The sequence below is a fragment of the Arachis ipaensis genome, chromosome B01 (assembly GCF_000816755.2).
Source record: "Arachis ipaensis cultivar K30076 chromosome B01, Araip1.1, whole genome shotgun sequence".
In the NCBI taxonomy this organism is placed as follows: domain Eukaryota; kingdom Viridiplantae; phylum Streptophyta; class Magnoliopsida; order Fabales; family Fabaceae; genus Arachis; species Arachis ipaensis.
In genome coordinates this window covers 12930469-12945770 of record NC_029785.2, presented here as the reverse complement: position 1 = coordinate 12945770, position 15302 = coordinate 12930469, and positions in this window count along the sequence as shown.

The following is a 15302-nucleotide window of genomic DNA, read 5'->3' as shown; positions in this document are numbered from 1 at the left end:
AATTTGCTTAGATATAATTCTAAGTTCTCCTTTACTATTTAATATTCTTCATGTCTTTCATTTTTTTAGATAATTTTTCTGTTTTCTTTCGCTCTTTAGTCTATTCAAATAGTATTTTGTGTTTTATTTTTTATTTATTTTTTTATATTTTATAATTTTTTTTATATTCTAACAAGTTTATTTTTTGAAGCTTTCTTTTCTTTAGTTCTAATTTTTATTTAATTTGTTTAACCATACTTAAAAACTAGAATGATTGTGATTATGAAATTGAGTTTATACATTATGATTGAGTTATTCAAAAGACAAACAACAAAAGAGCTTCCAAAGTTAAAATTTTTTTGGTTGTTCATAGTATACTCCATACAACAGGCAGGATTTGAACTCTCAATAATTGCTTAAATGGATAAATGAGTGGACCATTCAACCAACTCAAATTGATTTGCAAAGTTAAAAATTTGTCATATTTTATAATATGCAAAGTTAAACTACACCTTACGAATAAGTAATGTTTTTCGATTATTTAAATATTTGTATTTGTATATTAAATATTATTATTTTTTACTTTAATAGATCATGAAAATAATGAAAGTCAATCTCTTAATAGAATTAGTTAGTATAGACAATGTAGTTAGTTAAAACCAATAAAAAATATGAAAAAAATTGATAAAATTAAATAAATTTAATAAAAAATAATAGAAAAAGCTATAACTAAAAAAAGTTTTTGATCAAATATAAAATTTTTAGATGTTGAATTGGTGATAAAATTTGTGAGGATACATAATTATGAGAATTTGACATCATTATTGTAAACAGATACGAAACAAAAACTAAATGAGAATTCGACATTATTATTGTACAAACGCCTAGGTCATATCTCTAAACAGAGAATTCAGAGGATCATGTCGTATAAGATTCTTGGATCTCTAAATTTGGTAGATTTTGAAGTCTGCATTGCGTGCATAGAGGAGAAAAGAACAAACGAAAGGAAATTAGGTGCCGAGAGAGCTAAAGATGTCTTAGAACTTATACATACCGATATATGTGGCCTATTTTTTACTGTCTCTTGGGATGGACAAAGGTACTTTATTACGTTCATAGATGATTATTCTTGTTATGGGTATCTATATTTAATTCATGAAAAGTCCCAAGTCTTGGATGTTTTCGAGTCTTTCAAAGCTGAAGTTGAACTTCAACTTAGGAAGAAAATTAAAGCTGTCAAATCTGATCGTGATAGTGAATACTACAGAAGATATGATGGTTTAGGTGAGCAACATCTCGGACTTTTTTCTCTTTTCCTAGAGGAGTGCGATATTGTTCCGCAATACACCATGCCAGGTAAACCTAGCATGAATGGTGTTGCATAGCGAAGGAACCGAACTCTTAAGGACATGGTGAGAAGTATGATTAGTCATTCTTCCTTACTTGAATCACTCTGGAGAGAAGCCTTAAAGACCGCAGTGTACATTCTTAATAGGGTGCCAAGCAAAGCAGTTAACAAAACTCTTTATGAAATTTGGACTGAGAAAAGCCCCCATATAAAGTATTTGCACATTTGGGGATGTCCAGCTAAGGTGCGACCTTATAGGCTACATGAAAAAATTGGACTCAAGAACAGTTAGTTGCTACTTTGTTGATTATGTTGAGTGTTCAAGGGGGTATAAGTTTTACAATCCTGCATTAAGGTCTATTTTTGAAACGAAAAATGCAAGATTTCTTGAGGATGTTGAATTTGGGGGAAGAAAATGTGAGGAATGTTTCTTTTGATGAGGATTCTGTAATTGATAATAATCAATTCTTTGTATCTATTATTGTTCAATATATAGTTATAGTACAAGAGCACAATGAGAATCCTACTGTAGATCCAATTACAGCACAAGAGAATAATGAGAATATTGTTGTTGCTCAAGATATTGCTACATTATAGGAGAATAATGAGAATCCTCCTCAACTCCAACCCATACAACAAGCTTAACAACCTCAAGAAGTACCATTAAGAAGATCTAACAGAGTAAAGAGAAGTGCAATTTCAGATGAATATGTTGTCTATCTCCAAAAACATAAGAATGGCATTGGTTTGACAGAAAATGACCTAATCAATTTTCTTTAAGCCATGCAAAGTTCTAACTCTGAAAAATGGATTGATGCCATGAAAGAAGAGATGAAGTCTATGAAAGACAATGACATTTGGGATCTTGTAGAATAACCTGAAGGTGTGAAATCAATTGGTTGTAAATGGATATTTAAAACCAAAAAGGATTCTAAGGGTAATGTCGAGAGATATAAACCTCTCTAGTCGCTAAAGGCTTTACTCAAAAAGAAGGCATAGACTATAAAGATACTTTCTCTTCGACATTATCGAAGTACTCTTTTAGAACCATAATGACACTAATATCTCATTTTAACTTGGAGCTACATCAGATGGATGTAAAGATAGCGGTGACATTGATAAAATGATATATACGGACAACCAGAAAATTTTGTATCAGGCAATTCAAAATCTATGGTTTGTAAGTTAAAGAAATCCATCTATGGTCTCAAACAAGTTTTCCGTCAATGGTATCACAAGTTTCATCAAGTCATTACCTCATATGATTTTGAGGTAAATATCATAGATGAATGTATATACTGGAAGTTCAGTGGGAGTAAATACATAATTTTGGTCTTATATGTTGATAATATTCTACTTGCCCGTAACGATATAGGCTTGTTGCATGAAACTAAGAAATTTCTATCGAACAAATTTGAAATGAAAGATCTTGGTGATGTCTCTTTATTAGAAATTGAGATACTAAGAGATTGCTCTCAAGGTTTTCTTGGATTATCACAAAAGAACTATATCAAAAAGATTTTTAAGTAGATATGGCATGAAAAGTTGTAAACCAATGGACACACCCATAGCTAAAAGATACAAGTTCAGTCTCAAACAATGCCCCAAAACTGATATTAAGACAACAATGTATGATAAATCTTATGCATCAGCACTAGGGAGTTTAATGAATGCTCAAGTTTGCACATGTTCCGATATATCATTCATAGTGGGAGTGTTTGGTAGATACTTGAGCAATCCGGGTATAGATCATTGGATAGCTGTTAAACGCGTAATGCGTTATCTGAAGAGAACAAAGGACTACATGCTTACTTATCGAAGATAAGAAAATTTGGAGATTATTGGGTACTCTGATTCTGATTTTGCGGGATGCCAAGATAGTAGACGCTTTACTTCAGGCTGTGTCTTCATGTTGGCTGGAGGAGCTATTACATAGAAGTCTAATAAATAGATTCTTATAGCTTCTTCAACAATGGAGGCTGAGTATGTTGCTTGCTTTGAGGCATCCAAATATAGCATATGGTTGCGAAATTTGTCACTGAACTTCGTATAGTAGATGACATTGAAAAGCCATTGAATATATTTTGTAACAATAAGTCAGTAGTACTATACTCCAATAACAATAAGAGCTTGACAAAATCGAAGCATATAGGCATCAAGTTCTTAGTTGTCAAGGAGAAAGTTTAAGAAGAATATATTTCCATAGAACATATAGGAATAGAGTATATGTTAGTAGACTCATTAACCAAGGGATTGATCCCTAAAGTCTTTCATGAGCACACTGCTCAGATGGGTGTCAATATTTGTGATGCCTTGGTTTAGTGGGAGTTTATTTTATGCTATATGTCATATGACAGATATTGAATTATCTTTCTGAAGAATTAAGTTGATGGTTGATTTCATGTAATGTTTATTTTTCAATATTTGTTTTATGTTTGATCTCAATAAAGTTTTAAAGTTGGACCAACTGGAAATAGACATGCACAAGATCACTTGGCATGTAATTTTCATATTACTCATCCAAATTTGATCTATGTCGTTAAATATATTAGTATGGTGATCATCGTGGTTTAGTCATGACACTAATATGATAAAAACTGCGGTAATTTCATAACTAATATATGAGACGGACCAAATTATTAAAGTAATAAGAAAATAGCATTCAGATGCACATTTAAAGTTTATAAGATGTGACTGTCTTAGGAAAGAATATATGTATAGCCCAAGTGGGAGATTGTTGGGAAATCATTTAATTTCCTAATTTGTTTGTTGGCAATACATATATTAATTGTAATCATAAATTATGCTATTTCAAATTAAATGACTTACATAATGGTGATCTCATTTATTATTATAAATGCTAAATTGAGTAAGTCATAATTATTTTTGATTTGGAATTAAATGAGAATAAAATCAAATACTATCTTTTGGGCTTTAAATACTATTTTTATTTGGGTTTTAGGGTTTAATGGGTGCCATGCTCAATATAAATAGTAACTTCAGGATTTCGGTTCCCAACATACCAAAGTCACATCAGCAACTCTTTTCCATTAGAGGAGTTGCAATTCAACCGTCCTATTAGGAATACAGAAGGTTTTGATTGAGGAAGCTAAGACTGAGATAACTTTTCCATTAAATTTTAATTTCTAATTTCTATGAGTAAATGTATGCTTCTGCACTATGATATATAATTTTTGGTAATTCAATATGAATGATCTGGATTTATAAAATAATTTATTCTAACACGGCTTACTTCCAAAATCCTCAGCTTTTGCATCGTCAACCCACCACAAGCTTCGAGACATTGCATCATTTGAACTCTCAGGAACTCAACTAAAAAGGGCTTGGATTCCAATTGAGAAGCCACAGATTCCAAGCAATCCAAGCAGAGCTTGAAAACCTAGAATAGCTCGAGCACAACAACGTCGTCGGAGGAACCTAATTTGGAAATGAGAGTAAGGTGTTTGGGGAGAATGGAGAGAGAGCTGTTGAGGAATGGAAGAAAACGCCTAGCGAGGGAGCAGATTAGGGTTTGATCGGGTTTGGACTTGGAAGACTTGATGTTTTTGCTGAAATTGGCGAAGGACGGAGGTAATCATATACTTGTGTGAAGAATCCAGTGGAATCAGCGGATTAGAGCTTCAATATCAAAGAAGATTCAATTAAAGAAGCCACGTAACATTTTGAAGAAGAAGAAGAAGTGTTGTGCGAAGTTCAAAGGGCATGGAGGAGAGAGAGTGGTCACTGCTGAGTGTAGCGTATGGCAGAAGAACGCAATTTCACATTTCATTTCAAATTTTGTTAGTGGTCCTCACACGTTTTATAGTAGTCTAGCATTATTGATTTTCTCCGCAATGTTTTTCTATTTTGTTATTGGGTGTTTATTTTCTTGTGGCTTGTGATGAAATTTACCAATTTTTTATTCTAATATTGAAGAATAAATGAAATTTTACGTTGATATTACAAAAAATGGTGTTTCACAGCATTTTAAAAGCACCGTTCTGTGCAAACACAATACATAGAACACGTATTGCACTGACAATACGTAAAAAGCGTAATGCGTGCATGCAGGACACACATTCAATTGCTATAGGCCCGTGAATAGGTGCAACACTCTCCTTCTCTCTCCAAATCGGACTGTGAATACACCCCTCTTTCATCTCTCACATATTTTTAGTCTTCTTCAATCTTCACGCTCAATCTAACTCTTCCTTTCTTTCATTAATCAAGCTTTCTGGTTCAACTAGCACTATCAGCTCCATCATTCTAGCCCTACCACTCAAGCACATTTCTCTTTGTCTCACTGAACAAGTAAGTTATTTAATGATAATAATATAATTAGCAGATTAGTTGTTTACTAATTATTAGTAGTAGAACGGGTATTAAGTTTTGAGTAATTCTCCCCGTCCAAGCAATTTCTACGTCTTCTTCTTCTTTTTCTTCTTTTTTATTACTTTTCAATTTTGTTACCGTCGTCACCAACAACACATCTTCCTCTTCCTCTTCCTCCTCCTCCTATTGGAATTTCGTCTCCTCCTTCCTTTTCATCCTTCTCCTCCATCATCATCATCATCATCATCATCATCATCATCATCATCATCATCATCATCATCATTATCATCATCATCATCGTCATTGTCTTCTTCTAATACATATCAACGTTATCGTTATCATCGAATTTGAATTTATATAATGGACAATTTTTGGTTCATTTGATATTATACAATAGTTTTGTTTTGAGTTAATTTTCGATTCATTCGAGACGCAAGTGTTTCTGAATTTGAATTATATAATGGACAATTTTTTGTTCATTTGGTGTTATACAATGGTTTCGTTTTGATAATATTTTTGGTTCATTCGAGACGCAGGTATTTCTGAATTCGAATTTATATAATGGACCATTTTCTGTTCATTTGGTATACAATGGTTTTGTTTTGATAATATTTTCGGTTTATTCGATCACCACAGAGAATCAGAATCAATAAAGATGTTAGCAAAATGTTGGTGTTGTTGGTGATGACGATAATGATGATGGAGGAGGAAGAAGAAAAGGAAGGAGGAGATCAAATAAATTCAAATAAAAAAGAAACAAGAGGAGGAGGAGAAGGAGGAGGAAGAGATGGACGTGGTGGTATGGTGGTGGTGACAATGACGATAATGAAAAAAAGATGAAGAAAAAAGAGAAGGAGAAGAAGAAGAAGCAACAGGAGGAGGAGGAGGAAAAAGAAAAAGAAGAAGACGAAGCCTCGCAGCGTAAACTAAATGACTTGGATGTAAAATTATTTGGATGTGCAGTGAGGCTCTTAAGCTTTTAGTATGTATTAGTTAGTTAGTGTTAGATGAAATTATTATTTAGCAATATTTTTAGTTAATGAAAAATAAACATTTTAAATATATTGTTGAAAATATATTAAATATATTTTATATAATATATTATTTAAAAGGATAAAGTACTAAATTGATCCCTACGTTTGGGTGTAATCCTGTTGAAGGTTGTGGTAGGCTTAGAGAAGGGGGGTTGAATCTATGCCTTCCTTTAATTGCTGTTGTTACCCTTTTTAAAACAGATTTGCAATTCTGATTCTGTTTTAACTTAGCAGCAGAAATTTATGAGACAATTTATTTTTGTCTCATGAATATCAGAAAACAGAACACAGCAGAGAAGAGAAAAGCTAACACCAGCATATACCCTGGTTCAGTTGCCTTGTGCTATGCAACCTACATCCAGTCTCCTCCACAACTATGGAAGAATTTCACTATAGTTAACAGTATTACATATACCAATAACACAGGATTGACCCAATCCTTTCACACTCAAGTTCTAACCTAACTTGACATTGGCTATGCTAATACCTAACTATTCACTCTTAGTGCTAACCCAACTAAGAAAGGGATACCTCACAGGTACAAGATACAAGACATAAACACACCTAAAAAAATCTGAAAATAACTCTAGGCTTTTCTCTCAAGTGTATCACTAAGCCTTTTTTCACTCATAGCTTTTACTTGAGCTTTCTCACAATGCCTTTTCTCACAAGAAATTACAGAAAGACAAACATAGAAAAGTACATTACAATCAGTAAAACATGAAGGAGATTGATTTCATCAACAGCCTCTGTGCTATGCGAAAAATCAGATTAGCAAGCCTCTGATTTAGTTCTTCATACTGGCGGAATGCACCTTTGATTAGGTTACACTGTCCAGTTAGTTGAACTTCTTCAAAGAGCTCTCTCAGAACAAAACATCTATTCACTGGTTTTCTCTCCTTGCTTTCTGAATGAACAGCAAGCTTCTTTTATCTCCTTGCATGTTGCTTGGTTCTTCCTCCAAAGTCAACACCTTGAGCCTTGAGCTTCACCAACCCACAAGTTCACTTTTTCACCTTAATCCTCAGAGAAGAAACTTTCTCTCTGACTTCCTCATCTTGACCGAAAGCCACAAAACAGTAACCATGGAAATCTTCTCATGGTCAACCAAATCTGAACCATAGAAATGCAACTTGGTCCCCAAGAATCTCTTGTGACCGTGGATTTGTAGCAGTGAAGAACAGATATCAACTTTCCCTTGAATGCCATTTTCGGATAGTGCAGAGAGTTGGGAAGAGGGGATAAAGATCTGATGCATGCAAGATGAGATGGATTACCTTTAACCTAAGCTTGATTTGGATTAGATTTTCTGCTTTAGCTTCTGTGCTTCAAGCTTAGATTTTCTCTTTCTTGCTTCTTTGGTTACTGGCTTATGGAGGAAGCTTTTCTTCTCTTTCTTACTTTTTGTGAAGTTGATTTTACTTGGTCAGAAAGTAGAAGAACGTTGCACTTCAAGAGGGAGAAGACTTCAATCTTACAAAAGAAGCCTTGTGAGATGGATACGGGTTTGGATTGAATTTCCATAAGGCAACCCGGTTGGCCCATAAGATCCTTTGGCTTTGTTTCTTTTGGGCTGAGCTTGATTATTTTCCCATCAGCCTTGCTATAATTTTATTATACCATTTGGGCTGCTTAAAAATGAATTTGGCCTGCAACACAAAATAAATAATTAGCAACATATACTTATTAATTAAACAAATCTAATTATTTATTTTGTCAAAAATAATGTTTGTCATCACTAATTAATTAAGTTAATTTCTTAACTCAACAATCTCCCCCTTGATGACAAACATGATTTAAGCAACAATCAAAAGGAAATGAGTTTGAGTAAGGTTTTAGAGACTCCCTTTGAATGATGTTGCTTGCTAATGTGTTGCTCCCCCTTTCCTTTTCAACAATAGCTCCCCCTGAATCTATGCTCTTTCCTTTTTGTTCCTGTTTATATTAAGCTTAAAAAGGAGCTATTCAAGATGTAACTTGACTAAGGGATTCTATATAACCAGCAACACATATTCAGCCCAGTATTTCTTATCATGACAACAGCCAAAGCATATTGTAAAACAAAAACAATTTACAAAAACAAAGTTCAGTTCTAATCCGAAACAAAGTTCAGAAAAGAATTAGCAGCATCAATAAATTTTCAGCATCAATTAACTGACTAATCAAAAAATCAAAAACAACCTTTAATAGTTATTACTCCCCCTTTTGTCATCAAGGGCGGATAACATGCAAGATCAACAAAAACAGCACTATAAACCCTGCAAGAAAGGTTAGTGCACAGCCAAGATAACTAACGAAATAACCAAAAGTGCATCAATGTTCAAAGTTATTACAGTTATCCAAGACAACAAGAGTATACCAAATAGTAGCAAAATAAAACAGAGTTTATGAGACAAAAAATGAGCAGCATCAGCAGATTTTATGAGACAAATCCTAGGCATCAGAACAATTCCCCTCCGAGGCAGCTTCCTCTTCAGCATCAGTGGCAATGTCTTCATCATTTTGAAGGTTATCAATGAAGGTCATGAGCACAGCCACTCTATCTCTTGATTTCTTCAGGAAGTTCTCATGTTTGCTCGCCAGCTTCCTTCGCTCTTTGCTCAATTCAATCAAGTGATTCGATTGGGAGACAAACTCTTGAGCAACATCCTTGACCACATTAAGCAAAGTGGATTTCTTCCCAGTGGAAATGGAAGTACCCTCGGTGGAAGGAGCAGGAGAATCCTCAGGGACAAAGTCCTCATCTTCATCATCTAGGACGACTCTTTCAGATCTAGTGGGTCCTTTGTTCTGTTTCACTGAACCACCCCCCTTTAGGTATGAATGTCTATTTTCATATTTCTCATTGGTCAAGTCAACACCAAAATGTTCAAATATGCAAGTTAGAAACATGCCATAAGGGAGTGCTTTGTCCTTTTCACTCCTAACAGAGTCAAACATATATCTAACCATCAAGTATGCAAATGAAATTTCAGTTTTGGTGAGAAGGGCATATAAAACAAGAGTATCAGTGTAGGAAACCCTTTGATATGAGCTGCTTTGAGGCAGAATAACATGATTAACCATTCGGTGCAATTGAACACGCTCATATCCTAGGGCTTTGTGAGTGGGTGTAATACCATCAATTAGAGAAACATGTTCACAGATGTGAGCCAATGCATTATGATAGGAAATTCCAACACCTTCATCCCACTTAACCGAAGTGTAGGCACAAGGCCCAACATCAGTATACTTCAAAGCATCACTGATAGTTTCATTATTTAGAAATATGTCTCGACCCTTAACATACGAATGCACACTTCCTTCATGGTAAGTCAAGTTTGCATAAAATTCTTTGACCAACTGAGGATATACAGGTTTTTTGATTTTGAAAAGGTGATTCCAGTCTAAAAATTCCAAATTTTCAACAAAAGGAAAACCTTTCTTTTTCAAATCAGGTAAATCAGCCAGAAAAGATGGACATAGAGTACGATACTGAATGACTCCCTCATAGAAATCGTGGTTCATGGCAGATTTGAAACGATGGGGGTTAAAGTCTGAGTGAGATGTCATATAGTGTGATTTGTGAGCAAAAGGATCAATGTCTGGTTCTCTAACAGATGTGAGAGGAACTCGAGTTTTACCTCTTTGAGAACGTGATGGAACAGACCTAGACTTTGGTTGTGTGGACTCAGGTGGAGGTTCTGGTGCTGCAGGACGCTTCCCTTTGGATGAACTCGGTTTCGATGAACCTGGCTTGGATGGTGTGACTTTCGGTGGTGGCGTTGGCTTGGCAGAGGCAGGGAACCTTGGAGTGTTCTTGGTCCGAGCCATGGGGTCACAGCGAGGAGGAGAGGTAGGAGGAGAAGGAGAAGGGGTAAAGGTCCGGTCTTGAGAGCGAGTGGAAGGCTTTGTGGGTAGCTTGTAAATCTTTTCACGAGGAGGCCTTTTAGGAATGGTTTTCTTCCTCATTTGGTTAGTTTCAGTCTTTTGAGGGAAGAGAAGCAGTAAAGTGAGTGGGAAGAAACCGAAGAGTGTGTGGAGAAGTTATGGAGGGAAGAGAGGGAGTGTTGGTAACCGTACCCAAAAAATGGATTTCCAAAACCATGCAACTGCATCACCATTTGAAAAGACTTGAAAAGACATGACCTCATTCAAGAAAGATTTTATTTGATTTTAAAAGATAAAAGGGAAGTTAATTTTAAAATTTGAGAAAAACAACAAAATTAACCTGAAACACTTTTTTGGGCCAAAATTAAATCCTCTTGAAAACCTTTTGTGAAACACACAAGTCATCAAAAATCAAACAAGATTGTAACATTCATGTTTGGGCCTTGAAGTGATATGAGATTAATGAAACACATTTGGACCACTCTTGATCTGAATATTGAGGTTGGCCCAGATTGAGGTTCATTTGAAATAAGCCCAGAACATGCTGACTTGATGGAAACGTTCATCACCTGCCCAGAATTGTCTCATGCCTGTTTATGAGACAAAAAAGCTCCAGCAAATACATCAGCATTTTTCAAACAAAGAATCATAACTCAAGATTCCTAGACAAGTCCTAAGCATGCAGAATCTATCATCAGCTAATGGTTTTGTAAAAATATCAGCTAATTGCTCCTCTGATTTAACAAATTGAATATTAATATCCTAAATCGCACAGCTGACTTATACTCAAAAGATTGTGCTTTAAACCACAAACCAAAAGCACATCATCAATGAAAGTAGATTGCTCATTACCTACTTTTCCAACAGCAATGATTTTACCTTTACCATCATCTCCAAAGGTCACAAAACCTCCATCATACTTATTTAGTTTGATGAAGTAGGTTGACCTTCCAGTCATGTGCCTTGAACATCCACTATCCATGTACCACATGTCCTTTTTGTTCTTGGATGCTAGGCAAATCTGCATGATGAGTTTCAAGTAGCCTTAGGTATCCAAATTAATTTGGATCCTTTGAAGTTAATCCATCTTGGTTGCCCAAGTGCATTGAAATCACAAACAACATTGTAGACTTTGTTTCCTACAACTCTCTTTTCAATGAAGCATTGTGCATATGAGTGACCAAATTTCTTGCAATTAACACAATGATTTTCTGGTGTGTGTTGCTGAAACTGATGTGAGTTATATTGCTTGAAATGATTAAAGCTTTGAAATTTTCTGGTTCTTGGAGGAGATGCATTTCTTTTGACAAACTGATTTTTATTAAAGTTATTCCTCTTTACAAAAGCATTTTCACCAGAATTTTTTTGAATATTTTTGCCTTTCAAAAATGAGGTTTTGTTGTAAAAAGTTGGTTTCTTGAAAGCAGCCTCATTTTTCGAAATATAACCCAAACCTGCCCGGTTTGAACTCGGTTCAGTTTTTGGTGAAGGCTCAGTTTCAATTGTGTATTCTTCATCAGATTTTTCTTCACATGTTGAAATATATCCGATACCTGATTTGTTTGGTATGGATTAGGTATTTGATGAAGAGGCCACAAATTTTATAGAGGAAGTGTTAGAAACTACATCTTCCTTGGCTATGTAGCCTAAACCAGATTTTTCAAATAATGGTCTTTGACTTGCAAGTAATTTGTCCAAGTTGCTAGAACCTTGAGCAAATTTTGCTAAGTCACCATTCAGCCTTTTAATCATATCATTTAATCTTTTATTTTCAGCAATTAACTCATGAGAAGGATCTGCAATGTGCTTTCCTTTTAATTTTTCAAGTTCAGATTTTAGAAATCTGTTTTCTTCAATGATGTCTAAAGCACATTCAGTTTCCTTCACTTTTTCTTTTAAAAAATCATTTTCAGCTCTTAACACATTTCTTTCAGATCTGCACTCATTGTATTTATCAAGTAGTTTTGATGTGTTTAAAGTGAGATCATCAACAATAACATGCAAGTCCTCAATGGTTAAATCATAGTAGTTTACCGTTGCTTTAGCATTCAGCTCTATCTTCTTTTTGTCATCTTCATTCCATTCAGCTTCTTCTTTCGGAGTCACCACTCCATCAGCACTTGTTTTTGTTGGGATCTTGGGACCACTCACAATGATCTTCCATAAGTTGTAGTCAATGGATTGGATGAAGATCCTTATCCTTTCTTTCCAGTAGGAATAGTTCTTTCCGTTAAAGAAAGGTGGCCGGTTGTTTGACTGGACTTCAGTGAGGGTGTAGGCAACTGTGGTTGTGCCCAGATTGTTCGCCATTGGATCTTTGCTCCAAGCGGTTAAGCTTGATTCTTGAGACCTTAGCTCCAGATACCAATTGAAGGTTGTGGTTGGCTTAGAGAAGGGGGGTTGAATCTATGCCTTCCTTTAATTGCTGTTGTTACCCTTTTTAAAACAGATTTACAATTCTGATTCTGTTTTAACTTAGCAGCGGAAATTTATGAGACAATTTATTTTTGTCTCATGAATATCAGAAAATAGAACACAGCAGAGAAGAGAAAAGCTAACACCAGCATGTATCCTGGTTCAGTTGCCTTGTGCTATGCAACCTACATCCAGTCTCCTCCGCAACTATGGAAGAATTTCACTATAGTTAACAGTATTACATACACCAATAACACAGGATTGACCCAATCCTTTCACACTCAAGTTCTAACCTAACTTGACATTGGCTATGCTAATACCTAACTATTCACTCTTAGTGCTAACCCAACTAAGAAAGGGATACCTCACAGGTACAAGATACAAGACATAAACACACCTAAAGAAATCTGAAAATAACTCTAGGCTTTTCTCTCAAGTGTATCACTAAGCCTTTTTCCACTCATGGCTTTTACTTGAGCTTTCTCACAATGCCTTTTCTCACAAGAAATTACAGAAAGATAAACATAGAAAATTACATTACAATCAGTAAAACATGAAGGAGATTGATTTCATCAACAGCCTCTGTGCTATGCGAAAAACCAGATTAGCAAGCCTCTGATTTAGTTCTTCATACTGGCGGAATGCACCTTTGATTAGGTTACACTGTCCAGTTAGTTGAACTTCTTCAAAGAGCTCTCTCAGAACAAAACCTTTATTCACTGGTTTTCTCTCCTTGCTTTCTGAATGAACAGCAAGCTTCTTTTATCTCCTTGCATGTTGCTTGGTTCTTCCTCCAAGGTCAACACCTTGAGCCTTGAGCTTCACCAACCCACAAGTTCACTTTTTCACCTTAATCCTCAGAGAAGAAACTTTCCCTCTGACTTCCTCATCTTGACCGAAAGCCACAAAATAGTAAGCATAGAAATCTTCTCATGGTCAACCAAATCTGAACCATAGAAATGCAACTTGGTCCCCAAGAATCTCTTGTGACCGTGGATTTGTAGCAGTGAAGAACAGATATCAACTTTCCCTTGAATGCCATTTTCGGATAGTGCAGAGAGTTGGAAAGAGGGGATGAAGATCTGATGCATGCAAGATGAGATGGATTACCTTTAACCTAAGCTTGATTTGGATTAGATTTTCTGCTTTAGCTTCTGTGCTTCAAGCTTAGATTTTCTCTTTCTTGCTTCTTTGGTTACTGGCTTATGGAGGAAGCTTTTCTTCTCTTTCTTACTTTTTGTGAAGTTGATTTTACTTGGTCAGAAAGTAGAAGAAACGTTGCACTTCAAGAGGGAGAAGACTTCAATCTTACAAAAGAAGCCTTGTGAGATGGATATGGGTTTGGATTGAATTTCTATAAGGCAACCCGGATGGCCCATAAGATCCTTTGGCTTTGTTTCTTTTGGGCTGAGCTTGATTATTTTCCCATCAGCCTGCAACACAAAATAAATAATTAGCAACATATACTTATTAATTAAACAAATCTAATTATTTATTTTGCCAAAAATAATGTTTGTTATCACTAATTAATTAAGTTAATTTCTTAACTCAACACCTGTTTTGATCCTTAAGGTTTAAATTAAAGTGTCACCCTAAGGTCAAAGTTAAATAATTAACGGAATGTCCTACGTGACAGCAGTGCAAGAACAAGATTGATAATCTAGAAAATAAGTACAAGCTCCAATGGTACAAAATCAACAATGAATGCATCAATATATTTATTTATCATTCTCCTTTGTTCTATAGAAAATATTTTATTTAAATTGTATGGAGAATGATAAATAAATATATTGATGCATTGACGGTTGATTTTGTGCCTATGGAGCTTGTACTTGTTCTCCATATTATTGATCTTGTTCTTGTACTGCTATCACGTAGGACATTCCGTTAATTATTTAACTTTGACCTCACAATGGGACTACATTGAATCTAAATGAAACTTTTTTAGATTTAAATAAAACACTTTAAACCTTAAGGACTAAAACAGAATTACACCTAAACGTAGGAAGATCAATTTAGCACTTTATCCTATTTAAAAATATTTAAAATAATTTAAAATATGATATACGTTTAAATCAAATATATTTTGAATTTAAATAATTTACCTTTAGGTTATTGTTTTAAAATGAGTTTGTGTTAGTTAGTAGTATAGGTATTAAGTTTTGTATTTATTAGCTAGCTAGTTAGTGTTAGATGCAATTATTATTTAGCTGTATTTTTGGTTTATGAAATAAACATATTTAAATATATTGTTTAAATATATTAATATATTATACAATATATTATTTAAAAAATATGTAAAATAATTTAAAATATAATATATG